The sequence below is a fragment of the Chelonia mydas genome, chromosome 6 (assembly GCF_015237465.2).
Source record: "Chelonia mydas isolate rCheMyd1 chromosome 6, rCheMyd1.pri.v2, whole genome shotgun sequence".
Lineage (NCBI taxonomy): Eukaryota > Metazoa > Chordata > Testudines > Cheloniidae > Chelonia > Chelonia mydas.
Genome location: NC_051246.2, coordinates 58824406 through 58849234, shown reverse-complemented (window position 1 = coordinate 58849234; position 24829 = coordinate 58824406). Strand labels below are relative to the sequence as shown.

The window sequence follows — 24829 nt, the reverse complement described above, 5'->3', positions numbered from 1 at the left end:
TTTTCAGAGTTTAGGTGCTGATTTCACAGCTGTTCCTTTGCAGAATGGGCCCACCTTCCAAATTTTGATACTTGAAAAAATTTAGATGCTGGGCTGGCTCTGCTATACACAACACTGGGGCACATAAGGCAGCAAAATAAGAAGTGATAGCACAAATTAAGGTGACCCTCTGTGAGGGGAATGGGGTAGGCATTTACCAATCTATCTAGAGCCATAGATACTGTAGAGCCTGCCCTGTGTAGCTGTATCCCAAAGCAATGGATTTGGTGTGAAGATCGCTCCCCACAGCTGCTATTCATGTGACCCTAGAATCCTACCTGCCCAGCATAGATGCTCTTCCATTCTGATTTATGGTCCTGATGGAATATTTTAAAAAATACACTACTTTAAAGCATTACTGTAGTCATCTTGGGACAAATCCATTCAGAGACACAGCACAAAGCATATGGTTGTGATGACAGCTCTGGGCCCAGAATGGATTTGTCCCAGGTGCACTGGAGTTATGCACGTAAATATATATATATAATTTTTTTTTTTTAAAATGGGTTGGCTTTAGAGATGTTCAAGCAGCCAATTCTCTTCATAAAAGACCATAAGAAGAGGAAAATTAAAGAAGGGGCTAGGGCTGGTGGGTCCAGATGAGATGAGGCAATTTCACCACAAGTAAAAGTGCAGAGACTTTGAGGCACAGGAATAATTGGAAGCAGATTTCAAACTCTCTCTTGCTCTTTCTCTGTATAATTTGTTGCCTGACAGTGGGTTTTTAAAGGAAGAGGAAAAATGGTCTCCGGGCTAAGGCAGAGTAGAACTCGGAAGAATCTGGGCTCTGCTGTAGGCTCACTGCATGACCTTGGATAAGTCACTTTCTCTGACACTTCTGTGAAATGGAGATAATGCTCACCCTGGGCGGTGGTGAAGCTATATTCATTAATGTCTGTGAGGTGCTTGCATACTATGGTGGTGAGCACCACAGAAAAGTCTACACTGCTCTCCGGCCACAAGATCCACTTTGGCTGCAATGCTTCATAGAAATCCACAAAGGTTTAATGGCAGAGCTGCAGATCACTAATTTATTTATGCAATTGCAAACTAAAGGAGGGGAGATTTTCAAAGGGCAGTTAGGCACCCAACTCACACTGAAAGTCAGTGGGAGTTGGGCACTGTGCCAGGGTGCTGCAGGGGAAGCCCTAATCAGCTTCTACCGCTCCAGCCCCAATCAGGGGAAATGGGTTGGGGCTGGGCAACTAGCTAGGACTGGCCTGGAAACTGGCCCCACTTGCCAGCCTCATTAACAGGGGCTAAATGCTTGGGAGGAAGTGAACCCAAAGAGAGGGGGGGAAAGAGTGGAGACCAGGAGGGGAGAGTAAGCTCAGAAGGAGCCAGGAGTTTGCTATCACTGACGCCTGGGCTAGGCCAAACCCATAAATAGTTGGAGCTTGGTGGTGGGGACCAGATACAGCAATAAAGAGCACGGGTGTTGCACCAGCTTGAAGTGGTCCTGACTCACTGAGACGCTGAACCAAGTGGGATGCAGTGAGCACCCCATTACGGGCACCTTACTTCTATCTGTGCTTTTTGAAGAGCTCCCGCCAAGTATAGCAAATGTCTATATGTCTACACAAAATTTATATAACGGATTTTCTCCACCCTTTGTATGTTGCTTGCCTTTAAAACTGCAAGTTTTTCGGGGCAGGGACTGCCCCTAATTCAAGAGGGACCCAAGTCTGGCTGGAGCCTCTGGGCACTGTGGTAATAATAATAAAAATATAAAATATACTGAGCTGTTTGATTATTTATGTCCATCCCCATCCATATAGTGTACGTAAAGGACAAGTCAAAACAGACCTCTGTTGGGCTTGCAGAACCTAATATACCTGCAGAAAAACAAGCAGGATTCTATCCTGCTTCACTCACCAATTATCCTCTGAACTCTCAGCTGAATTCAGAGTCTACTGTTGGTGGGGGTGATGCATGAGACAGAAAGTACGTAGATTCCAGGCTGAGTCTACACCACAGGCAGTTACAAAAGTCTTGTTTTGGCTTTTATTTAAGGTAGGTAGGGCAATTTCTAAGGCACCTGTTACTATGTTAATTGTTTGGAGGGGGGGAACAAGCAATTTGCTGGGATAAACACTGAGGGAGAACTAGATGAAGATCTTGTTGGGAAGAGACCTTTTCACTGACAATTTCAAAGAACAACTGACCTCATTTCTACTTTTCACAGCAGAAATTTCTGTATATTCCATTTTTCTACTCTAAATGTATGTATCACATCTCATGGCAACAGAAATCAGAAATGAGTGGCCTTTAGTCATTTCACAACAATCCCACTGCCGAAGAGCTGGTTACAGAGTGAAAATGAATAACATGACTTTTTAAAAAACATTTGGAATCCTTGGCTAGGTACAAGTGCATCAAAATAGACCATTCCTTTCATTGTACTCCTTGTGTTTGCAAGATCAAAGCCCTCCTGGATGTAGCAGGAATCTCAACAGTACCCCGTGGATATACAGTTTAATAAAAAAACCTGTGGAGTAATGTATTTATTCACTCTCAATTACTTCCAGCTCTTCCAGGTGAGCCTGAAGGGAATCTCCGCCCTGGGCTGAGCTTGTCTCACATGAGGGGGCATCTCTGAGCTGAGTGAGAAGGAGCTGTGCTGAGCTGGTCTGAGTTGGAAGCTTCTGTCTGTTGGTCTTTGAAGAGCTTATGGATACAGAGCCAGGGAGCATAATTATGTTGCTTCGGGAAGCACAAGAGAGAGGTTGGAGAGTCAGGAAATGCCCTGGGCTCTTTGCCCACCTGTGAGGGGGATTAAGCCAAGAAGGGGTTCTCTCCCCCAAGAACTGTAGTTTGATCCCCAAACAGTCAATGAAAAACATCATAGGGAAGAACTTGGGAGTACAGGCCCGGGGTGTGCCATGGGTTTGTTTCTTATATGGTCTGAAACTACCCCCCCCCCCACACACACTGCAGATCCCAAGGTCTGGCTTGTGTCCCTCCTGTCACAGGAGGTCCTATGGTCTGTACCATGTCATACCATTAGAATCTCCTCTCTGTCCAGCTGGCTCTTCAGGGAAACCTGCTATAGGCCAGAAGAGTGATTCTGTTTTCTTTAACAAACAGCTGGTTTGAGGAGCTGGTGTGCCTGAGCTTGTAGCATGAGGACTGAATTCATTCAGAGTCCCTCATATTGGTAACAGAGCATCACTGGCATCCAGAGCTTGGCATTCATCTTCTGGCTGTAGTGGGAGCTCAGACTGTCCTAGATGGAGGCTGGGGTAGAAAAATGTTGACAAATGCTCCTTCTCAGAAATCCTGAGCAGATGTAATATGCTTGAGTGAAAGCCATGAAGAAAGCCTTCCCTCCACTGCTAAACTGACAGCAAGGCATGCAGAGGGGTCAGGTTTTTATTGGGTGATTCATGACTGCGCAGTGACTAAGGTTAAGGATTCTCATCTGAAGGAGATTAGGTGTTTCTCAAGGAAGTACCATCTCTCAATGTGTCCAGCATTTCCTTGCTGCTTTTAAAGGTTAAGGATCTGCTTGGGACCTGCCTCACTTTGTTGTCCCAGAACCTGAAAAGTCCATCTCATTCCTAGTGTGTCTAGGGGGATAAAAGGAGGGAAGGCTTGACTCTGGCTGAAAGAGTGTAGTGTGTTTGTAGGGTGGTGGTGGGAATCCTTTGAAAGAAGCCAATTCCCTTCCACATAATCCAAACACAATCTGGGAGCCAGAACACTAAGACTGGCTCCTATGGGATCCACCTGGTGCCACTGCAATTGGTTCTGCTGTCTGGTAGGCTGCTGAAAGACCCCGTCCCCTCCCCTTGTGCACTACCCTGCCTTACTCCATTGCTGCAGTTGTCCATCTTGGCTGGCTTCATCAGTATCATCTCAACACTACACACTAGCCAGCCCCTGGTTTTATGGTGGTGCACAGGGCCTGTGGTTACACACTGTTGTGGTTGTATTTCATGTGGAGGCACTGAGACTATTCCTCACAGGGAGAATAACAGCTGTCTGTTCTCCAACTCCCCTAACTCATCCTCTAGAGATTTGTCTTCCTGCAACGTATGATACTTAATAAATACAAATAATACTTTACACCTCTACAATGTTTTTCATCCAAAGATTTCAAGATGCTTTACAAACACAAATTCATTAAATCCCAAAGTACCCCCTAAAAGGCATATCAGTATTATCACCCCCAATTCACAGTCTGAACAACCAAGACACAGAATAACTGACCACAACCCCACACAGTGAGGCAGAATTAGGAACAGAACCCAGGAATCCTGAGTCACACTCTTCTGCTCAGGGCATGTAATAACTCCAGCACAGTCTTGGATGGAGACCGCTCCCCTGCCTGCTGCATTGCAGGCTGGCCATTAGGTAGGAAGCAAAATTAGATGTTGCAACAGGTGGAGTCTCACTCCATTCTAATCCAGATGTTCCAGACTACCACACTTCATGACCTCACTGGGACTGGGGTAGGGTCTGAAACAGACATGGCAGAGGATCCAACTTGCCTACAGTCCCGGCCCAGAGGATGATAGTGACTGTCCCAATAACATCTTTATTTGTGTCCTCCCACAGCTGGCACATTAGGGGAATGCATCACCTGGTGCCACCCTGTCTCCCTGCTGGGGGTTCATGATACAGCATATTGTGAGTCAGTTTACCAATGCCCACTGACTCTGCAGGCTTCCCTGATGAACAGCAGAGCTGAGGTGGACTGCGGAGGAGACAGGGAAGTTGCTACAGATGAAAGGAGAGGAAAGAGGGTTTGTGATGCCAAGAGATGGCAGAAAAGAGTGACAAATTGTCAACCAGCAAATGGAAGCACCCTCTGTCCCTCTCCCTGCCTCACTCCTTCCTTCCCTCAAGCTCATGCTCCAGCTTTCTCTCTCCCCCAATCCCATCTCTATCCTCAGTCCCTCTTCCTCCATCACTTTCGCCTCTCCTCGCAATGTACCATCTCTGCTCAATACTTGGGGGTAGTTGGGGTCTGGCTCAGGCAGGCTATTAGGCCTTCGCTTTGACAATGGGAACAAAAGATTTACCCTCAGGATGGATACAAAACACACAGACGGCTTGAGAGGAGCAAGGACGTGAGAAGCAGCACACGGCGCAAGCCAAGACCCCACCTAGTCTTCAGGGTTCCTTGTACAAGGAAGAAAGCTGTGCCTTTGGCTGCAGTGACCCCACCGTATCACTGAGCACTGGGCACTTGCAGGGTGAGCAAACCCAGAGTAAAGCATGGAAACAAGATGGAAATGAACTTGGCCAGAGTGCAGACAGGAAGGTCCAAGGATCAACCCACAAAAGCACCACAGCTGAACTCTACTACTCTAAGCGGATCTCTAAGGAGATTGTTTCTGGTTTAGAGATGGGGTGACTGAGGCCCTGAGAGGTTAAATGAGTTATCCAAGGTCACACAGCAAGTTAGGAATAGAACCCAGGAGTTCCAATCCTCAGAATATGTTGCTATGTACAACAGGCAACAAAACAGCAGAGGGTACTGGGTATTTCCTCAAGGTTTGAGTGTTGCCACGTAAAAGGGATGCTCTCCACCCAGGGGGGAATGATTGGGTTGCACTCTAGTGAGGAGGTGCAGCTATTGTAAACATGGAGCTTAGTGACAACTGTTTCAGTGATGAGGACTGGCCAAACAGGGCACAGGGGACTTTCGATTGTTTTTCCCATCCCTCTCCTCTCTACATTTCATGATAGAACCTCCCTTTTTCCTGTTAGCCCCTGAGTGGCTCTCACTGCAAAGTGTTTTCTGATGCCTCTCAGATCCTCGCATTAAGGATATTATATAAAATTAGGGTGTGTTGTACCATTACGAGATGCAGAGGAGGTTAACATGATGTGTGTGTCTCTTTAATGCAGGGCTCTACAAAACAATGAAGCACGCTTAAAGTGCCATAAAATGTAATGCACAAAACAAAGCCTTAACAAATGGAACCATGCTATAAAATGTGTAACATTTCTATTTCCTTCACTTTGACCATGAAGAGCTATTGTTACTTGCAGGTGTGAACACTGTCTTTCCCTTTCCTCTCCTCTCCCTAATCCCTTTCCTCTTTTCCTTTCCCTGCCGCTCTTCCTTGCCCTCTCTCCACTGGTATATTGTCACAAGCAAAGTCATTGGGGTTTTGTGTGTTAGGTGCCTATAGACACAGGATGGGAATCTCTATGGCTCCCTCTTTCTCTGTATTTATATCACACTTATCACTGTGGTATGAGAGTTACAGACCCTTTACTGCCTCTTGCATATTAGAATTGTAACATTAGAATTGCAGCTGTGAAAAATCAGTGTTTTTGTTCCATGGTTGGACCTAGCCTGGCAAGTTCTCCCAGGATTCACAAGTTTGACTCAGGGTGAAACTCTGCTCTCCCTGATTGGACAAGTTCCATCTTCCCCCAGGGCAAAACTCTCACTTCCAGTGAGTTTTATCAAGAATGAAATGTGGCTGGGTTTTGCAGGAAAGTCTCCACAACCCCAAGAGAGCTGGATTCTGGGGAGGTGGGGGAACTGGCCACTGCCTACATGGAGCTGCCTGTTCTTTCCCTATTTTCCTGGGGAGTAAATTTGAGGTGAGGTGCCGGGGGGGGAGTGCTACTTTGCCATCAACCCATTCAGTCACTATATTTATTTTATTTTTTGTGTGCTGGTAGCCAGAACTTCCTTGCACGGCTCTAGTTTTGGGCCTGCCACGATTGTGTAATCTGCTCTTGTTGTGACATCTAGTGGAATAGCTTCCAAAGTGTGGTCGGGGGGTGCTAAAGCATGGCCCATGGGCTGCTAAAGAGCAGCCTGTGGTCACCTTTTGTAACTGCAGACGGAAGAGGGCTAAGTTGCAGGGTTTTATTGTTGCCAGTGAACTCAACCAACAAGCCATTTCTAACAAGGCTGATACACATACAAGTGTCAATATAATGCCATGGAGAAAGGCTGGCCATGTTATTAATTCTCCTCCCCCGCCCCCCATGGACGCCAGAAGATCCAGGTTCTATTCCCACCACGCTCTGAGATTTTCTGTGTGGCAAGTCTCTTAGGACAATATTTTCCAATGTGATGTGTAAAGTTAAATCCATATGTAGGCATCCAAGTAAGTGGCTGATTTCCAGAGGTGATGGGTATATGAATCTAAAAGAAGATACCCTATTTGAAAAGACTGGCCCTCACTGTGCCACATTTTTTCATTTATTAATGTTTGCAAAATGCAGCATGTCAGGGCTGGGGGGCAAGCAGAGCTGGGGAGGCAATGGGGAAGATAAAAAGAATGAGGAGTACTTGTGGCACCTTAGAGACTAACACATTTATTTGGGCATAAGCTTTCGCGGGCTAAAGCCCACTTCATCTGATGCATGCAGTGGAAAATACAGTAGGAAGATATATATACACAGAGAACATGAAACAATGGGTGTTGCCATACCAACTCTAATGAAAGTAATCGATTAAGGTGAACTGTTAATCATCAGGAGAAAAAAACTTTTGTTGTGATAATCAGGATGGCCCATTTCAAACAGTTGACAAGAAGGTGTGGTTACAGTAGGGGGAAAATTAGCATGGGGAAGAGGAGATTCAAATTGTTTCCTTTAGATAAGGACAGATATCCCAACAGCGTGGGCTTCAGAGCCCTCTAGCTGCTGCTGTAACTGAACAGCCACTGCTCTTTATCAGACATCCTATTGATCCCAGAGAAGCCACTGCTCTTTATCAGAACCCCAGTGATTTCAGCTGAGCACTTAAAGCTCATTGATGGCGCAGTACAAGATCTCAGCCTTTCCTAGCTGTAGTCAAATCCGAGATAGCAAGGATTAATTAAATGTGGGAAGCTCAGTTTTTCTCTACAGACCCACATTTAGACACAAGCACAAGGAACTTTCTAGTTTGCCTTCCATCCACGCCAGTCCCTGCTGTTGGTTGCAGGTTCCTGCATGGGAAGAGGCATGATGTTCCAATGTGCACATCTGGAATTAAGAGTTGAAAATTGGGCTCAGTGATGATAACGCTTTATTGACAGGAGATGAAAGTCCTGATTTCAATAACTTTCCAAGCTCCAGTTCCCACTGCTTTACGAGCTGTTACACACTTTGGTACCTTTGAGAGGGAATTTGCTTCCCCTCCTTTTCTCCCACATCTTTATTGCTTCTGTTCCACAGATCTGAGTCATTAAAGTCAGAAAGGCTTGAGCCCAGGAGTGTTTGAAAAGCTCCTTTGCCTTAGCTCCAGTAAGGAAACATAGGTATCAAGGTTCTGTGGGAGAGATGAGCATGAAACAGATACTGAGATCTGACCACTCCCAGTTTTTGGGTACATCCAGATCCACATCTCAGCTTTATGGCATAGACCAAACTCTAGCTACAAAAGGACAACCCCATAGTACTAATTCTGTGACTTGGCTCTAGGGTTTCCTCTCTCTGTTACACCTCTTCCCTCCTCTCCAGAGAATACCACCAACGCCTCTGCACCACCACCTGCATCCTTGCTTCCTTCTGTGTTGACCTGAGAACGCATCTTCTTCCCACAGTCTCCAGGCAGTGGGTCAAGCTGCTTGCATTAGTTGGGGAATGGTTACTAAGTCCTTGCAGCAGTGCGGCTATGACACACACATGTGCTGCTTGCACTGTGCTACCTTACAGCCTGCCTTGCCCTCCTACTGCAGGAAACAAGCCTAATGAGAGTCAGCTGTTATCAGGTCCAGTCCTCCCTATATTAGTTCTGCATTAGCATCAAAAGCCCTGTGAAGGGGAAGTCAGGTGCTAGAGGCCATTATAATTAGGGCTGGTCCAAAGTATACCATCTACACTGGTTTTAGACAGAAAATTGGGGTTTTGACAAAGCAAAATTTTTTTGCAAAAAGTGTCCGCTTTCCTGGAAAATTTTGATTTTAAATACAAAACCCAAATGACCCTAAAACAAAAAAGGGTTTTAGTTTTCTGCTAAAAACTGAAATAGTTTGATTTGGAAATGCCACCATGGTTCCCCAGGTGAATTTTAGTTCAGATGCTTCAAGCCCCATTCATTTCTATGAGCCTGACTCCCCGATCAGACTTAATCTCCCATGATGCACTACAGCCATGGAACTCTCATGAAGCACTGCCTCCCATCACCAAGAGGGAAGACAATGTTGCATCCTGGGAATTGTAATCCGACCAGGGAACACAATTTATAGAGGAGAATGGGTACATGAAGCACCCAAATGACAACTCCTGTGCGGCACCATGGTGGCTGTTGCAAGTCAAAACTTTTAAGTTTTTGTTCAAAATATTTTCAGTGTTTGATTTTCTTGCTGAAAAGTTTAAATTTTCTGGAGGGGAAGGGGGAATAATCCACACAATTTTCATTATAATTTATTCTGCAATAAGAGTATTGAGATTTTTACCTTGACTTTCTACATTCTGTTCCCCCAGAAGGAAGCCCCTCCGCACTTAAAATCTAAATAAATCCCAAGGCTCCCAGTTGTTATTGCCAAGGAGGCATAGTTTAGGATCAGGAACCTCACCTAACTCCCTTGCTACCTGTTCTCCCATGGTGCCCTTCCCCTCTCTCTGACTCAAATTTTGACATAAACCTAGTCTAATAATCTAGGAACAAACCATCACCAAAGCATTCAGGCTTTTTTAGGTTCTCCCCTTGGTAATGAAACCAAACTGAATACAGTGGTAATAGCTGGTAGTCTAACATAACAATGCATCCCAGTGCAGGTCTCCCCAAATTGATGAAGGAGGCAATTAAAAGTGGTAATAGCTACCAACTCCTGTATTGGCGTTCACAAACATGCAGCCCTTTGGTGGGTCTCTGGGATGTTGTTGTATACATTCATAGTTTGACCTGCAGGCCCTAACTGTCTTCTGTGGTTTCTACTTCCTGCATAAGGTTGAAACATTAAGCCTCCCAAGGCCGAATCAGTTTCCCCTGACTCCCACCCATATTCTAGCTCACTCAATGGCTACCAATTGTCCCTGCCTCACCAGCAGGGCTCTTAGTTGAATTAGTACCTTCTGCTAGGCGGACTAACAAAGCTCCACCTCGTTAAAGGCACAATACCATTCTTTAGGGGACATAATGCTCACACACTCAGGAAATGGATACATTCTACCTGGACTGTTTTCTAACACATGCAGTAACAATTGAATGTGTGCAATTCTGCTCCAGAATTCAAAGACCAGCCCAGAATCTGCAGAGTGCCAGCAGGCTCATGATGCCCAGAGAAGGCGGTCGTGGTGATTTGGCATTTTTCCAAATAGGAGACTGACAGAACTACCTGAAATCAAGCACAGCATAGGCAAGCCTTGGGCAGTCTTCCCCCCACCACAGAGCTCTGTCCATGCATACCTTGCTAGTCCCGTCCTGACCCCTTATACAACACTTCTAATGCACCTCAGTCCGGGTCTGCAACAATCCCTGTTCTTACAGCTCTCTGCCCCAATATACAGGTCTCCTGTTGCATGTGCCCAGCATGTGGAAACCCTTCTTTGCTTTCATATATTTTTGTTTTTATCCCTTATTTTGCAGACTTATAGTGACTTTTTGCTCTTTTCTGGAGCTCTGTTGTCTCTGATCTGTCAGCCACATGGTGCAGATGTCTCTGCAATTCAGAAAACATCCCGTCCCCTGCCAGTGCTCTCCCAGGCAATATTCCCAAAACCTGATTCCCCCCGCCCCTGCCGTCTGAGCCTCCATGCATTTAGGATCCCTCTGGGACATGGTGATTGTTTCCTTCTGCCTGCTGTGACTCCCCTGTCAGCTTGTTTGGTAAAAACCAGGTTTGACCCCCAGGCAAATACCAGGCTCAGGGTTGGTTCACTCTAGGGGAAAAAGTGGCATCGTATGCAGTGATGGTCATTACACCAATCAGATTTCATTTCCAGCCTGCAAAAACCAGAGCGAAGGACAGGAAGTGTTACGTTTCTCCATAAGAGTGCAACCATTTACTTTCAGGCTAAAATGACTTATTGCATATTAAGAAAACAGCAACAAGAACAAAAATAAAGTCTCTATGAGAGTGACAGAAAGCATGTAACCCCCGGAAAATTGTGTGTTATCGATCCCCTTCTGTGCCTGATACACAGGGGATCAGAGTCTTTTCTAACCCCCAGCTAGACCTTTGTGCTATAGCAGCTCATGCTTTTTCTCTGGAGGTCTCTAGATCAATCTCTGGCGCATGAGCCAAGATGGCGACTGTTCCAAGAGTATAGTGTGTCTGTGTGTCTCCTTCGTAATAGGCTGCAAAGGTTCAGAGAACAAAATGGCTGTAACTGTTGTACATGGAGAATTAAAAAGGTGTGAGAACATGTCCAACCTTGTATTCACATTCAAAACAGGATACTGTTCAGAACCACTGAGTCTCGGGGGCCAGTGGTATAGCCAATAAATAGCACTCCCTAACTTGTGATGCTTCTTTAATCCTTTGTGTTGTGTTTGGAGTCATGTAATGTTTAAGAGTCGGGAGGGGAATTAGGGAAATGGTGTTTATTATGATAGATTATTCAGCTACATAAGTAAGATGAAATCTTCTTTGAGCTTCCGAAAGCTTGCAACCCCTATAGGATACAGCATGACAACACACTTATCCAATCAATGATAAGGAAGAGGTATTAGACTATCAGAACAACTCCTATTGACTAGTACCTACCAGGAGCTGTTCAGTAATCCTTTGGTGCGGGTTGCATACAGTATACAGTGCAAAATAAAAGGAAGGGGTATTCTTTCACTATGGAGCAGTTGTCTCTATTTGTCCTGTTACAGGTGCAAATATTGTTTTAAACTTCAAAGCCTGATTTTAATTTGATACAAAAAAATTGGAGGTGATTTGGCATTTCTCCAAATAGGAGACTGACAGAACTATCTGAAATCAAGCATGGCATAGGCAAGCCTTGGGCAGTCTTCCCCCTACCACAGAGCTCTGTCCATGCATACCTTACTAGTCCAGTCCTGAACCCGCATACAACACTTCTAACGCACCTCAGTCCAAGTCTGCAACAATCCCTGCTCTGACAGCTCTGTGCCCCAGTACACAGGTCTCCTGTGGCCCCTCTATGTTGAATAGTTTTTTTGTTCCTTTGCTAGGCCTGCTCTTCCATTGACTGGCAATAGAGCATGGGAGCCAGTTTTATGGTGTGGGGCTTGTTGTCATTCATAACCTAAAGGAGATTTTTAACCCTTTGTTTCCCAAACTGATTCTGAACTGAAAGCCTAGGATGTACAGGTCAGTAAGCACCCTGAACCTCCTCTAATTCCTGTACTGTTGGATTCATTCTCCAGCTCAATTCTAACAGCTGGGAAATAACCTGCAGCAAAATTAAGAGAAGTCCTGTTTATTTTAGGAATGCAGATTACTGTCAAACATGGAGAGAAGGAACTATTTCCATTGTGGAAAATATGGCATTAAAGAGCAAGCATTCTCTCAGCCTTGGCTTTGTGTTTTTCTTTCCTTTACAGGAAGGTTTCATTTCTTGAAGCACAGGCTTGAATTAAATGGGCAAAGAAGAATTTAAATACAAATATTTGTAAACTAAGTGGTTTTCCTGGACAAAGTAGATCCAGATGACAGACAGTCTGTCGGCTTTGGTATCTTGGTGTTCGGTCACATGACAGCATTGTTAGGCTGCCCAGTGCCTGCGCTGAAGTCACTGTGGGAAAGAGGTGGGGAGCTGGGCTTAATGGCTCCTACGCACTCCAAAAGGAGCTGGCCATGGAATCTGCGAACTGGAGAAATTAATTATACACTTGGCCAAAACTAGGGACAGGCAGTAGGAGGTAGGGGATTGGGAAGTGCAGGTAGGAGGAAGGGACTGGAAGGTGCATTTCAAGTTGAAAAGGAGCTGAGTGGTGGAAGACTGATATGGCTGGGTGCAGTGCAGCGGCAGGAGCTGGGTTTTGCAGCAGTGGGGAGTGTGGTGTACAATCCCCAAGACCACAAGGAGGGGACTGTGTATGATGCAAGTATGGGGGAGGGAGGAGTTGCCAATATGATGTGCTGGTATTATGAAGAGGACTGAGAAGTGATGTGGCAGGATCTGAGCTCAAGATGCTACCAACTCCACATTACCCATCAGCCCATAGGGTGCAAGGGCCACTGCAAACTCCAGGGATGCACAAGCTACCACAGGGGTCGCAATACCAGCTAGTACCATTGTGCCTAATTGGCTGAATTTATCATGGAGGTATACAGATGATTACAGATTCCCTGAGGCCCAGGGTGTCACTGGGGTGTTGAGAGTTAATGGTTTCTCTGTGTGTTAAAGTTGCAGAGGAGGGTACAAGTGCTATGTGGTATTATTATCATGCTTCACAATATTCATGGGCCCATATTTAATAATATGTTGCCCCCCTAACGTTGCATACCTTTTGTGCTAAGGTTTTTCTCCTGAGAACGAACGGACTCTGGCCCCTCTCCTCTCCATCTCACAGATCCCACTAGGCACTGAAGAGGTCTGTATACCCAGCCCAGGCCCACTGAGTACCTCTGACCCTGAAAGAAGTTGTGCATTCCAAAAGCCTGTGGAACGCCATGTACCGTAGAGTCTGCTGCTATTTTTAATTCCATTTAATAATGGCCAGGGGGTTCCACTACTTTCCATTGTTTGTGTCTGGGGAAAATAACGCTGCCAAGATCTTTTCACTTGTTCTGTTTGTTCTCAGAAATAAAGCCAGTCCGTAGCTGGCATGTACCAGCTTTCCCCACTCCCTGTGTCTTAACCACAAATGCATACATCCTACAGCTTCTCCCCCTCTTGCTCGGTCTCTGCACTCAAGCAGCGTCACCTCTGTCTGCATTTACTAAGCAAGACATGATCAGAAGGAAGGAAAATTCCCAGTAGCACCAATCATATAGAACAGCCTTACAGGCCTAGGGAGATTCCTACACCTTTAGGGTTCAGCCATAGATCCTTCCCCCGGTGAACATTGTATTGAACATCATGTTACTGAAGGGAGTACTGAGGTAGTCTAAGCTGTAGGTGGGCAAGCAGGCTCTGGAGGAACCCCAATATCTCAGTATTTGAACTGATGTTTGTTTTTTCGTGGGTTTCTTTTGTCTCAGGGTGTCATTTACTCAGGTGTGAAATAACACAAGATCTGGTCTGCTTACAGTTGGAATCTGCACTTCCTGAGCCTAATTCTGATTAGAGCTGTGAGAATAATGGAAGTTTTGGCTTATCAGCAATACCAAAAAATCCAGGGTGGAGGGGGAAAATCATTGCAGCTTGAGCTCAAAATGAACATTTTCAGCATTTTCGCTGACTCAAAACGTTTAAAAAAAACAAGTTTAGCAAAAAAAATATTGTCCAGCTCTAATTCCGATCTCCCACAGGTGTAAATCAGGAAGAAGCTCACTGAAGTCAGAGTTAAACAAGTGAGAAGTCAGGGTAAGTGATTCAGGGTCCTGGCACTGAAGCCTGCAGGCCCCATCCTACACTACAACCTGCCCCTTCCTGGCCCCCTCACTCCCCAGCCTCCCTGCACTCAGCCCTGCTATCAGTCGGGCCCCTGTACCCTCTCACTCAGCCCCCTCCACACAACCCCACCATCACCAGGCCCTCACTGCACTCTCTTGCCCCACCCTGCACCCATCCCTTGCACAGGGTCCCTAATGGCATCTTGGGTTAGAAGAATTACCAAGGTCTCATGGGAAGGGCTGAAGCTGAAACATGGAAGCAGAAGATGCTGTGACTCTCAAGAGAAAGCCCATTCCTATGAGAGTTCCAGCCCAACTGACAGAACCAAAAGCTTCCAATAGTACAGAGAAGCGTCAGGACAGCGTTTCGTCCAAATTAAATCACTGGCACAAATTTCTCTAATGCAGTGATTAGAATGATGGACATAGACCAGACACACCAGAACCCCCAGGAATCCTCTTTAATATCAGAGCATTCAGTAATCACATGATATATTTTGTTTCACTAGACCCACTACAAATAGGCAGGAAAAATAATATTGTGTTTTTTCTTGCTTTCAGAATGTGACTGGGATAAGTCTGTTCCCAGTTTAGGATAAATGGAACTGATTCAGTTTAAAAGCAATATTAAAAGGGACACTGTCAAGATAATAAAGAAATATAGATATATATAAAAACCCTTACCTATAATGTAGGTAGGTTTTATAAAATTCTGTGTCAAAGTATCTAAAAAAGCCCTAAATGTTGGTCTAAATTACTTGAAAATCTCTCTTTAAATGTGATAGGTTTCAGAGTAACAGCCATGTTAGTCTGTATTCGCAAAAAGAAAAGGAGTACTTGTGGCACCTTAGAGACTAACCAATTTATTTGAGCATAAGCTTTCGTCAGCTACAGCTCACTTCAGTCACTCTCTCCAATTCTGATAACACAGCATTAAGTACATTCGCTTCCCCTGACAACACCTCAGCTTGTGGCCCATTAGGGCATGCTGCAAGGACAATGGATATAGTCAGGCTCTGACCTGAGGGTAGGGGACAGAGTCTGCTGCATTTTGCTGGTAGTGGGCTGGAGCTCTATCTTTTTCAAGTTGTCTGCCATCAGTTTGTTCTTTTTTAATTTCATTTTTCACTTCATTTACTTTTACTGCACGTATACCAAGAGGCTGTGATGGGCATATTTAAATAAAGCAAGTGAATTAAGACATTCCCTCTGCAGTTCCCGCTAGATAAATTACAGGTGGGCCCAAACCAAAATGCCGGGAGTCAATGTATCATTATGCATTTGCTTCTATTGCTTTCCAAACGGAAAGAAATGATTCTAGCTTTGAAAGATTAGCTAACGTATGTATTACCATGTCTTGGAGCAACAGGGGGTAACATGGACAAATAACCACAAGGGCAAGAAAGCTCATGAGGCCTGAGCATTCTGGCCTCTCTCCACTGTGGTTTCTTTATAAAGAGCAATAAAAATGGTTTAAATATTCAGAATATGATGCAATGGACTCTGGAGGCCTCTGGCAAAACTTCTCTGGTCCGTTTCTGACTGAAGACAGTTTGATGACTTGCAGGGAGCTACAGGTCCCAGAAGTGGGACTGTATATACTTGTCAGCTGGTAATGGACACTCATATTGGCCTTGCAAAAACTTGATTAGCACTGACACCTGTGTAATTATGCATTCCCCCCCTGGCCAGCTTGCCAGTAAAACAGTCCCATGGGATTAGGACAATGTACCTTGGAATGACCATGTCCATGCTCGTTCTCAAGTTCTTGGGAAGTAAACAGCAGCTCTCCTGCCCATGCCATCAGTGATGATCAGAAAAGCTCTGTGGCCGAGATGCCATTGATAAATTCAAGGGAATGCCAAGGATAATACAAGAGGGACTGTTTCCTTCCTACACTCTTGTAGGTTTCCCTCTGTGAAGCGGGGGAATAGTCCCGCTATTGTGGGGAACTTTCCTGGCTTCTGCACTACCCCGGTGAAGTGGGCTAGCAAAAGGATCTGAGTCCTCGCTCCCACTTCCTTTACCCAGTGGCCCCCCTGCCCTTGAGGACTCCCCTTCCACTCTCCTGTCTGGCAGAGTCCTCGTAACCCCAACAAGGCTGGGCCCAGGATTCCTGGGGGACTCGACCCCCAACCCTGCTGTGGTCACTTAGGACAGGGGCTAGGGTGTCCCTACTCTGGGGTACTCTCTCTGCACTGGGCACTTCTCTGACCCACTGACCATTACATACAATTTAAAGCAAATGCAAGTTATTTAATCAACAATTAATTTTAAAAAGAACAAAGAAAAATGGGAAAAGTTGAAGGAAACACATCACCCCGCTCTGTGGCAGGGAACATCACAAACAGTGTCTCTGGAATGTCAGGGCAGTTCACAGTCTGTTCCTTGTAAATCCCAGGCCTTCTTCTCAGGCCCTGGCTGTGCTGCAGGGATGCTGTGGGTTGGAAACTTGCTCTGGTGGTGGCCACAGGCTCTCAGCCTCTAAGTGGTAGGACCCTTCTTCCAAGCGTCGCCCCCGCCCTGTCGGGGTGACGATCCAAGCCTGGCCTGCAAAGCCTCTTGGCTGAGGCATCTCCCTGTGCTGGCCCCGCTGCCCAGGGTCCCCCTCGGTCTCTCCATCTGCTCACCGCACCCAGCTCCAGACTGCTCCAGCCCCAGCTGCACCACTCTGTCTCAGCACTGCTGCTGCTCTGCCTCCAGCTCCCTGGGCTGCTACTCTGGCCCCTCTGCCTCTGGTTGCTACAGCTCTGCTCTGCAGGCTGCTTCTGTGACTCTGCTCCCAGCACTGACCTGCTTCCTGGGCTGCTTTTCTGGCCCCTCTGGCTCTGGTTGCTGCAGCTCTGCTCCCAGGGCAAGTCTGCTCTCTCTGGGCTGTGCCTCTGGCTTTGGGGCTGCAGCTTTGCTCCAGGACAGGGTCTGCTCTCTCTGGGCTGCTTTTCTGGCCCCTCTGGATCTGGCACAGCTCTGCTCCCCAGCTTAGCTTGGGCCCCTGCTTACTCCTTAGCTCAGCCCCACTCTGTCTGACCCAAGCAAATCCAGCTCACACGGAGGACGGGAGCTCCCTGGCCTCCTGACTGTCTCTGATTAGCCTGCTAGTCCTGTCATTCAGGCTGACCTGGAGCATTGGCCTCTCCCCATTGTTCCTGGGGGCTGTCAGTCTCAGGGTCCTGATTTCCCATAGACCCTTCCCCTTTTAGTACTGGGAGCTAGCCAACCAAAACACCCCCACTGAATGTTAGTAAGGGTCAACAGTCCCCTTACACCTCCATAATCCAAATGCCCCAGGGAACATGCGGAAGGCAAACCAAGATGGCACAGCTGACAGACTCTGAGAAATACTAGCATGCCTCAGCAGGAGGTTTATATTGTGTAGAAATGGGCCTGAATCAAGCCCTCAGAACTAAACTCTGGTGGAGGCTTGGAATCCAAAGCCAAGTTTTATGCATGGTCTCTATCTCTATAATGAAAGAAAACAAATCCTTGACACAAACACCCCCAAACTTTGTGGTGAGTTCAGAATTCAAACACAGATCCAAATGTTGTGACTCAGATTTAAGTAAGTGATTAATATAGTTGAATTAAATCTCCCCCTTTAAAGTTCTATCTGCTGTTTCTTTGGCTTTTCTTGCTTCCAGCTGGATGTGCTCATTTCTCTATATTACCTGGAAAGAGCAGACTCCCTAGGCTCCTCAGACTGACTCTCTAGTGGGAGCAGGTAGAGCCTGTGATGCCATACTAGATCTCAGAAACATAACATGTTCTGAGAATCAGTGATGGAAAAAGAGTCTCTGTTGTTGTCATGGGAATGCTCTACTCACTGCTGGAGCACCTCCTTCTGGCCACATCTGGGGATTAGCTCTGCCCAGCTAGTGCCCCTTCCTGCAGTAATGTTCCATCACTCACTCTCTCGGGACTCAGCTGGTCCCATTTCATGGCCCCCCAGCCAGGTTACTATGGTTTTCTCCTTCCACGTGGTGAGGGAGTGTTGTGTTCCAAAAGTCTCTTGAGACCCACTGTCTCAAGCAGTATTCCCTCTCACTAGCATTTCCCAGTAGCTAGTAGGAGAACCCAGGCCCATTCTCAACACTGAGTTCCAGGCCAGGGACCCTACAACAAGCGGTCAAAGTCTGCATAGTCCTAAACTTTACTACTGTATCCCTGGGCTACTTCCTGCCTGGCCTTCTCTCACCCTGACAGTGTCTCTTGCCTCACCTTCTATCTCTACAGCCCCCTTCTATGCTCTGCTACTGGGCTTTATACAGGTCCCTTCTGTTCCTACCCAGCTGAGCCTCATCTCTAATTAGTCCTCACGCCCTGGCTCCTCTTCTAGGTGCAGCCTAAGTAGTTGATTGGCCCACCTGACCACCTTAACCCCTTCAGGCCTGGTATGGGGTGGACACCGCATCACAAATGTCTATTTCTTACGGGGCAAGGCAACAAATGGAAGTTACCATCTGAAACAAAGATGAGCCCGAGTCACAAATGTTCTGATCCAGAATCAAATTCAAAGCTGAACTTCCACATAGTTTGGCGGTGTTTGAATCTGGTGTTCTGATCCAGCACATCAGGGAGACAGGGCTGAATCAGAAAGTTCAGATCCAAAGCTCCCCCAAAGTTCTGGAGAAGCTCAGGTCTCGGTTTCAAATTCAGGCCTATCTTTACTGTTCAGTATGTTGGATGCTCCCCGAGTCTCATTCAATAAAGACGGAAACCTGTAGAAGTTACTGCTGATCATCAGTAAGATCATCAGGAAAAGAGATTAAATTCTCTGCAGGATCTTGCTCAAATTTTGAACTGAAGATAATGTGATGCTCAAGAGAAGGAAGAATGAGGACTTGGAAACTATATTAAATATAGCATGAGGATCCCTTATTATGTGAGGATTAAACCCCAAGTTACTTTAAAAAAAGACATCAAAAATGTGTGGGTTTTAAAAAGGGAATTTGCACCAATATTTAGGACTTATTTTCTTCTTGGATAGACATGGGAAGGTGGATGGATGGGGAATACACGATACCTGAAATTCCCATGGTTAGCAATAGGTGACTTTTCTCCTCCCTGTTTAATTCTGAGACTAGTAGTGAAACTTCCTTTGCTCAGGATACTTTTAGGTGACTTTTACATGTCCTAACAGCCAGGACTGGTTCTGAAATTATTTATGCCAACAGTTCTTAAATGGTGGCCTGTGAAGCACTTACTGGTGGTCCATGGAGAGCTGGTTGGTCACATGGTGCTCGCCCTCCTCCTTGTTTCCAGATGCTAAATTGCATTAAAAACATCTAAAAAATACAGAAAATACTTTCCTAATGTTACTTCTCCATGCGAGCAATGGCTGTAGTTGCCACAAGGATGTTATATGAGCATCAGTGGGAGGGAGAGAATCCATGCACTTGTGAAGAGGAGGTGAGGTGGCTCAGGAACGGAAGGGGAGGTGCCGACAGGAGCTGTCTCTTAAGATCTGGTCCACACTATGAAAATGTTTAGCCCCCTGGAATTATGAACAGTCAAATTAAAATTCCTTGAGGGTCAGAAAACATTTGTATTCCTTGATGCCTCTTGTGAAACATAGGCCTGCCTGTGCAATTTCTAATCTACATGCAAGAAACATTTCCCCTATTATTTTCCTTTGAGTATAGGGTCAGTCTTCAGAGCATCACATTTTTAATAATATAGATCCACTTTTTAAATTTAGTAAATCAGATCAGCAAAGTCCACTAAAGCTGAGACACAAACCTCGATACTGTAGGGTGCTGACTCACACACTGGCCCCAGCGCCTGATCCAGCATAGCACTTAAACGCATGCATAGTCCTATTGACTTCAATAAGTTTACTCACTAGCTTAAAGATAAGCATGAGCTTAAATGCTTTGCTTGGATCAGGGCTAAAGTGCTCATCCCCTTGCAGGATTGGAGCATAACTCCACTGGATAGTGCATTTCAAGGACCAGGCAATGAATGTATGGAACGGTGTCTGGTTCTTTAACTGAACTGTCTTTTGAGGTCCTGATCTCGTTGTTTTCATTAAAGACCCCATTGTACTTTTTCAAGAGAAGGGTGTTAACTCCTCTGTCCTAACCCTAATTTTACTTGGGAGTGTTTCAGCTGGATTCCTTGCTTCCAATAAACTGTTGTGCAATGCTGCTGGCACTGAATAATTCCTGTATTCCCCTCCAGAAGTGGCCGCACTTCAGCTTTCCCTGTGTATGCTGTCTCTAAAATATCTTGGGGTGAACACGTACCTTCAAGAAGTGTGTTATTATTAGAGATAATAATCAGCTGAATCCTGAAGTCTTTACTTAGTTTTCACACAGTCCTTAGGCAAAGTCTCATTGATATCTATGTGTGATTTGTTTAGTTAGAGGGAAATCTGAGCAAAGAATTTAGGATGTTGCCCAATAATAGGTAGATTCATGAAGAAGAAAACCACAACAATCAGGTTTTCTGATTTGTAACTGACTGAAAGATGTATGGCATCCAAATTCCTTGGCAATAAGCCCCAATATCTATTACTGATAAATAAAAAAATTAAATAAATATCAGAGTTCTAGGGTATCTATGTCCCAAAGCACCTTACAGTACTAATGTATTATTATCTTTCCAGAGAAATCAAAATAATTAATAATAACAACAACTGTATTCAAGGGTCACTTTAACAACCTCTGCATTGCAGCCACTTCTGTGACATAACGCAGCTTCCGTTTGCTGCAGAAGTGGACAGCAGCGCTACCCAACAGACTCAGGAGGGGAAGAGAAGAGACTCAGAACTTCAGACAGGGTGTCTGAAGAGACCAGACATGATTGTGGAAGTTGGAATGTAGCTAGGACGAAAAGCCGGAACCCCCTGCTCTTGTGGAAAGTGCCACGGTATCTTTAACAGTCACAGCTGGTCAAGGCCTACATGTTTATACTAGTGGATCCTAAAGGTGAATGTCTCAGTCCTGCAGTAGGGTCCATGTGGGGTCTCTGATCATATGATTAGGGCATATAAGGCCTGATTCTCGTTTACACTAAAGCTGCATTACTGTGCTTGGGCAATGAAGAGGGCCTTAAAGTAGTGCTAAATGAAATTAACACCCATTTTGAGGCCTCTTGAAACTGCCAGAGTGGTCTCAGTTTAACTAAGGATCAGGCCCGTATTTTTGTACTACTGTGTGCCCAGTGCCATGCTTCCAATAGCCAAGTGTAACAAAGAAAGATGAAGCGTTTCTTTGCTTTTTTGCATGTATATTGCTGCCTGCACCTATCGCCGTGGGAATCCTGTCTTCAGACAGCGATTAAATGCCAAAATGTTGTCCTGCATTGCCTACAGCCCATCAGAGCCTTATCCTGCATTCTTTTGGAATGAATAAATGGAGCATTAAAAACAGACAATTTTCTGTGGTAAGACCATTACCCTCCTCTCTCCCCTCCCCTTTCCCCAATTCAGCTTTGTTACCAATGTGTGTATCTCTCATTGAAAAGCTGTAGGTGGTCTACAGGGCAGGGGGTTCCTCAAGATAGCTCCATGCAACACAGAAACTGCTCTGCAGGGAAACAGCTCAGCAAATGGGCAGCTGATAAGGAGATTGTACCCCAGGAATCCTCATTGGTGCACTGGACCAAAGGACCCAATTACTGATAGCAAAAGGTTGCTTTTCCCCTCTCTGTTAAGTTAACTGCTGCTGTCTCTCAACCTCAGGATAAACTGAGACCCTCAAATCTTGAGCCCTTTGCCCTACAGCATACTTGGGGTTGCAATAAAGAGCTGAGAAACTAGCTTACTACGTGCATCTAACGAAGTGGGTTTTCACGCACAAAAACTTATGCTCCAATACGTCTGTTAGTCTATAAGGTGCCACAGGACTCTTTGCCGCTTTGACAGATCCAGACCAACACGGCTACCCCTCTGATAGCTTACCAAGAATGAATGAGGGAGGCCTGGCTGATACAGTGCAGGGTACATACCTTCTATACACAAGTCATTTTGTCTGCAGCCATTCCACCTCAAGCTCTGACCTTTTTAGCTCTCCTCAGTGAAAGATCTTGGGCCTGGTCAGCATACAGCTAGAAAACCTTCAACAAAACCCTATGTGATGCAGGGAGTGGTACCAAGATTCGGTAGATGGCATTCTTCCCTCTGAGTTGTCACAGAACCAGTCCCCCATATGCTAGAGCACTGCTGGGCTGTTTGAGGTGCCATCTTAGAGAGGAGACTCGGGCCACTTACTGTTATTGAAGTTTTGTGACACTTTTCATAAGAGTTGGGTTTACCCAAGTCAGGTAAGTCCATTCTGCCCCCCTAAATGCCTCTGTGTTTCTGACTGACTGTAATAATCTTTGCTTCCACCTTTATAAAGATTGCACAGTGTGGTGTTTGCAGTGCCACATCTCACCCCAGAGGCAGTTGCCTTTCTGTGGCAACCTTAGAGTCTGTAAAGCACTCTGTGATGAAAGGCACTAGAGAAATTGAAGTTATTAGAACCCTGGCGCTAGTAAGAGACCAGAGAATCTGGCCTATCTGACATTTCCCATTAACAGATTCCCCCCTAAAAGTGAATCCGTGAACCACAAAAAAGATTCAAGTACTGGCTTAAAATGAAGGCAGGAAATGTAGCCTCTTCCCCTGCCCCCCACCTCCCAACTCCTGCTAGGACCTATGTAAATAGGGATAAAGCAAGGTGGATTTCTGCAGCACATATAACCCCAGTGTATAAGATTTCCCAGTGTTTTGGGAGACCATGAGCCTTCCCCTGAAGATGGGACCCCAAAACGGATATTGAGTGTGATCATGAGTAATGTAGCTGCTTTTATGATAAATGGTGGGCTGTATAAGAACATAGTCTGAAATTACCAAGTACAGATGTCTTCTGTCTGCACTCACCCCGGGGCATCCATGATGACAGTTTGCACAAGCAGGAGCGGGAAGCAACCAAGCTCTGTGCTCAATATGCTGTTTGTTTCCTAGACTCTTTGATAAAGATTCAGTGTCACTTCCAATCCAGTTGGAGAGCACCAGGCCTTGTAGGAAAGCCATGGTTAGTTTCCTCAGCCAAGGGCCAAGACTTTGATGGGTTAGGCTCAGATTTGGAAGATTCTGTAACCTGGTCTGACAAACAGGGAAAGGGACAGCTGCCTCTCTTCACATAAGGGAAGCTGATACGGGACAAAGTGCAGGGAACAAAGGAAGGAGAACACATGAGTTTGGATGGCTCTCTCTTTTCCCCCTCTTTATTCACCTTCCCTTTCTTCTTCTCCCTTCCCCCCCCTTCTCTCACTCAGGCCGTTTCTCTAGCTCTGTCTGCTTCTATTTCATTCCAACCTCCTCATACCTCCCTCCCTCCACTCAAGGGTAAGTGTGTGTGGGGTGGGGTAGGGGGGAGTCTGTTCCGTGCAATTCAGACCAGTATGCATGGTTTTACCAGATGGGAACTCTAGTGATCAAGACCTGAAGCTGGCTAGAGGAGGGGACCTGTATCAGTTAACATTTCCAGCAGTAGTGGAGCCGAACAGGACTCCAGATCTAAATGGCACTGAACTCGGGGGAAGTCTGCATCGAAAACCAAATCTACAGCCAAATTCTGCTGTTGGAGCTCATTCCTAGCTTCAAACAACAGCTTCTAAGAATTAATCTAGAGCAGTGGTTTTCAACCTTCTTTCATTTGCAGACCCCTAAAAAATTTTGAATGGAAGTATGGACCCCTTTGGAAATCCCAGACCTAGTCTGTGGACCCTTAGGGGTCTGCGGACCACAGGTTGAAAAGCACAGAGGTCTTCCAGTGGGTACATCAACTCATCTAGATATTTCCCCAGTTTTACAACAGGCTAAGTAAAAAGCACTAGCGAAGTCAGCACAAACTAAAATTTCATACAATGACTTGTTTATACAGCTCTATATACTAAACACTGAAATGTAAGTATAATATTTGCATTCCAATTGATTTATTTTATAATTACATGGTAAAAATGAGAAAGTAAGCAATTTTTCAGTACTAGTGGCTGTGACACTTTTGTATTTTTATGTCTGATTTTGTAAGCAAGTAGTTTTTAAGTGAGGTGAAACTTGGGGGTACGCAAGACAAGTCAGCCTCCTGAAAGGGGCACAGTAGTCTGGAAAGGTTGAGAGCCACAGATCTAGAGAATTCCCCCAACCACCACCACCACCACACACTCACCCACCCTGGTGCATCCTTTGAAAGAGCAGTGAAGCCTCCTGAAACATGCTGCACTCAGAAATTATTCTGCCCTTAGGTCAGATATGTCCTGCTCTTTGCACTACTGGGAGGGGCGGGGTGGTTTGTAAGGAAGCAAGACTTGTGTTTCTTGGGAGCACCTCTCCCCCAGATACTGATTTCATCTGCCAAGTCGCTAACACCTCCATTAGTGACATTTCAGCCCTCCTCACAGAGAGCAGCAGGAATGCCACAGAAGGA

At 45.7% G+C, this 24829-nt stretch overlaps 1 long non-coding RNA gene across 1 annotated transcript; it reads right to left on the bottom strand.

Moving 5' to 3' along the window:
- Positions 1-3632: 3632 nt before the first annotated feature.
- LOC122466381 lies at positions 3633-22311 on the bottom strand. The gene is made up of 3 exons (XR_006291817.1): positions 22182-22311; positions 10038-10047; positions 3633-3643 (listed from the first exon to the last, which is right to left on the bottom strand). It is a non-coding gene; the product is annotated as an uncharacterized LOC122466381 (long non-coding RNA).
- Positions 22312-24829: the final 2518 nt, after the last annotated feature.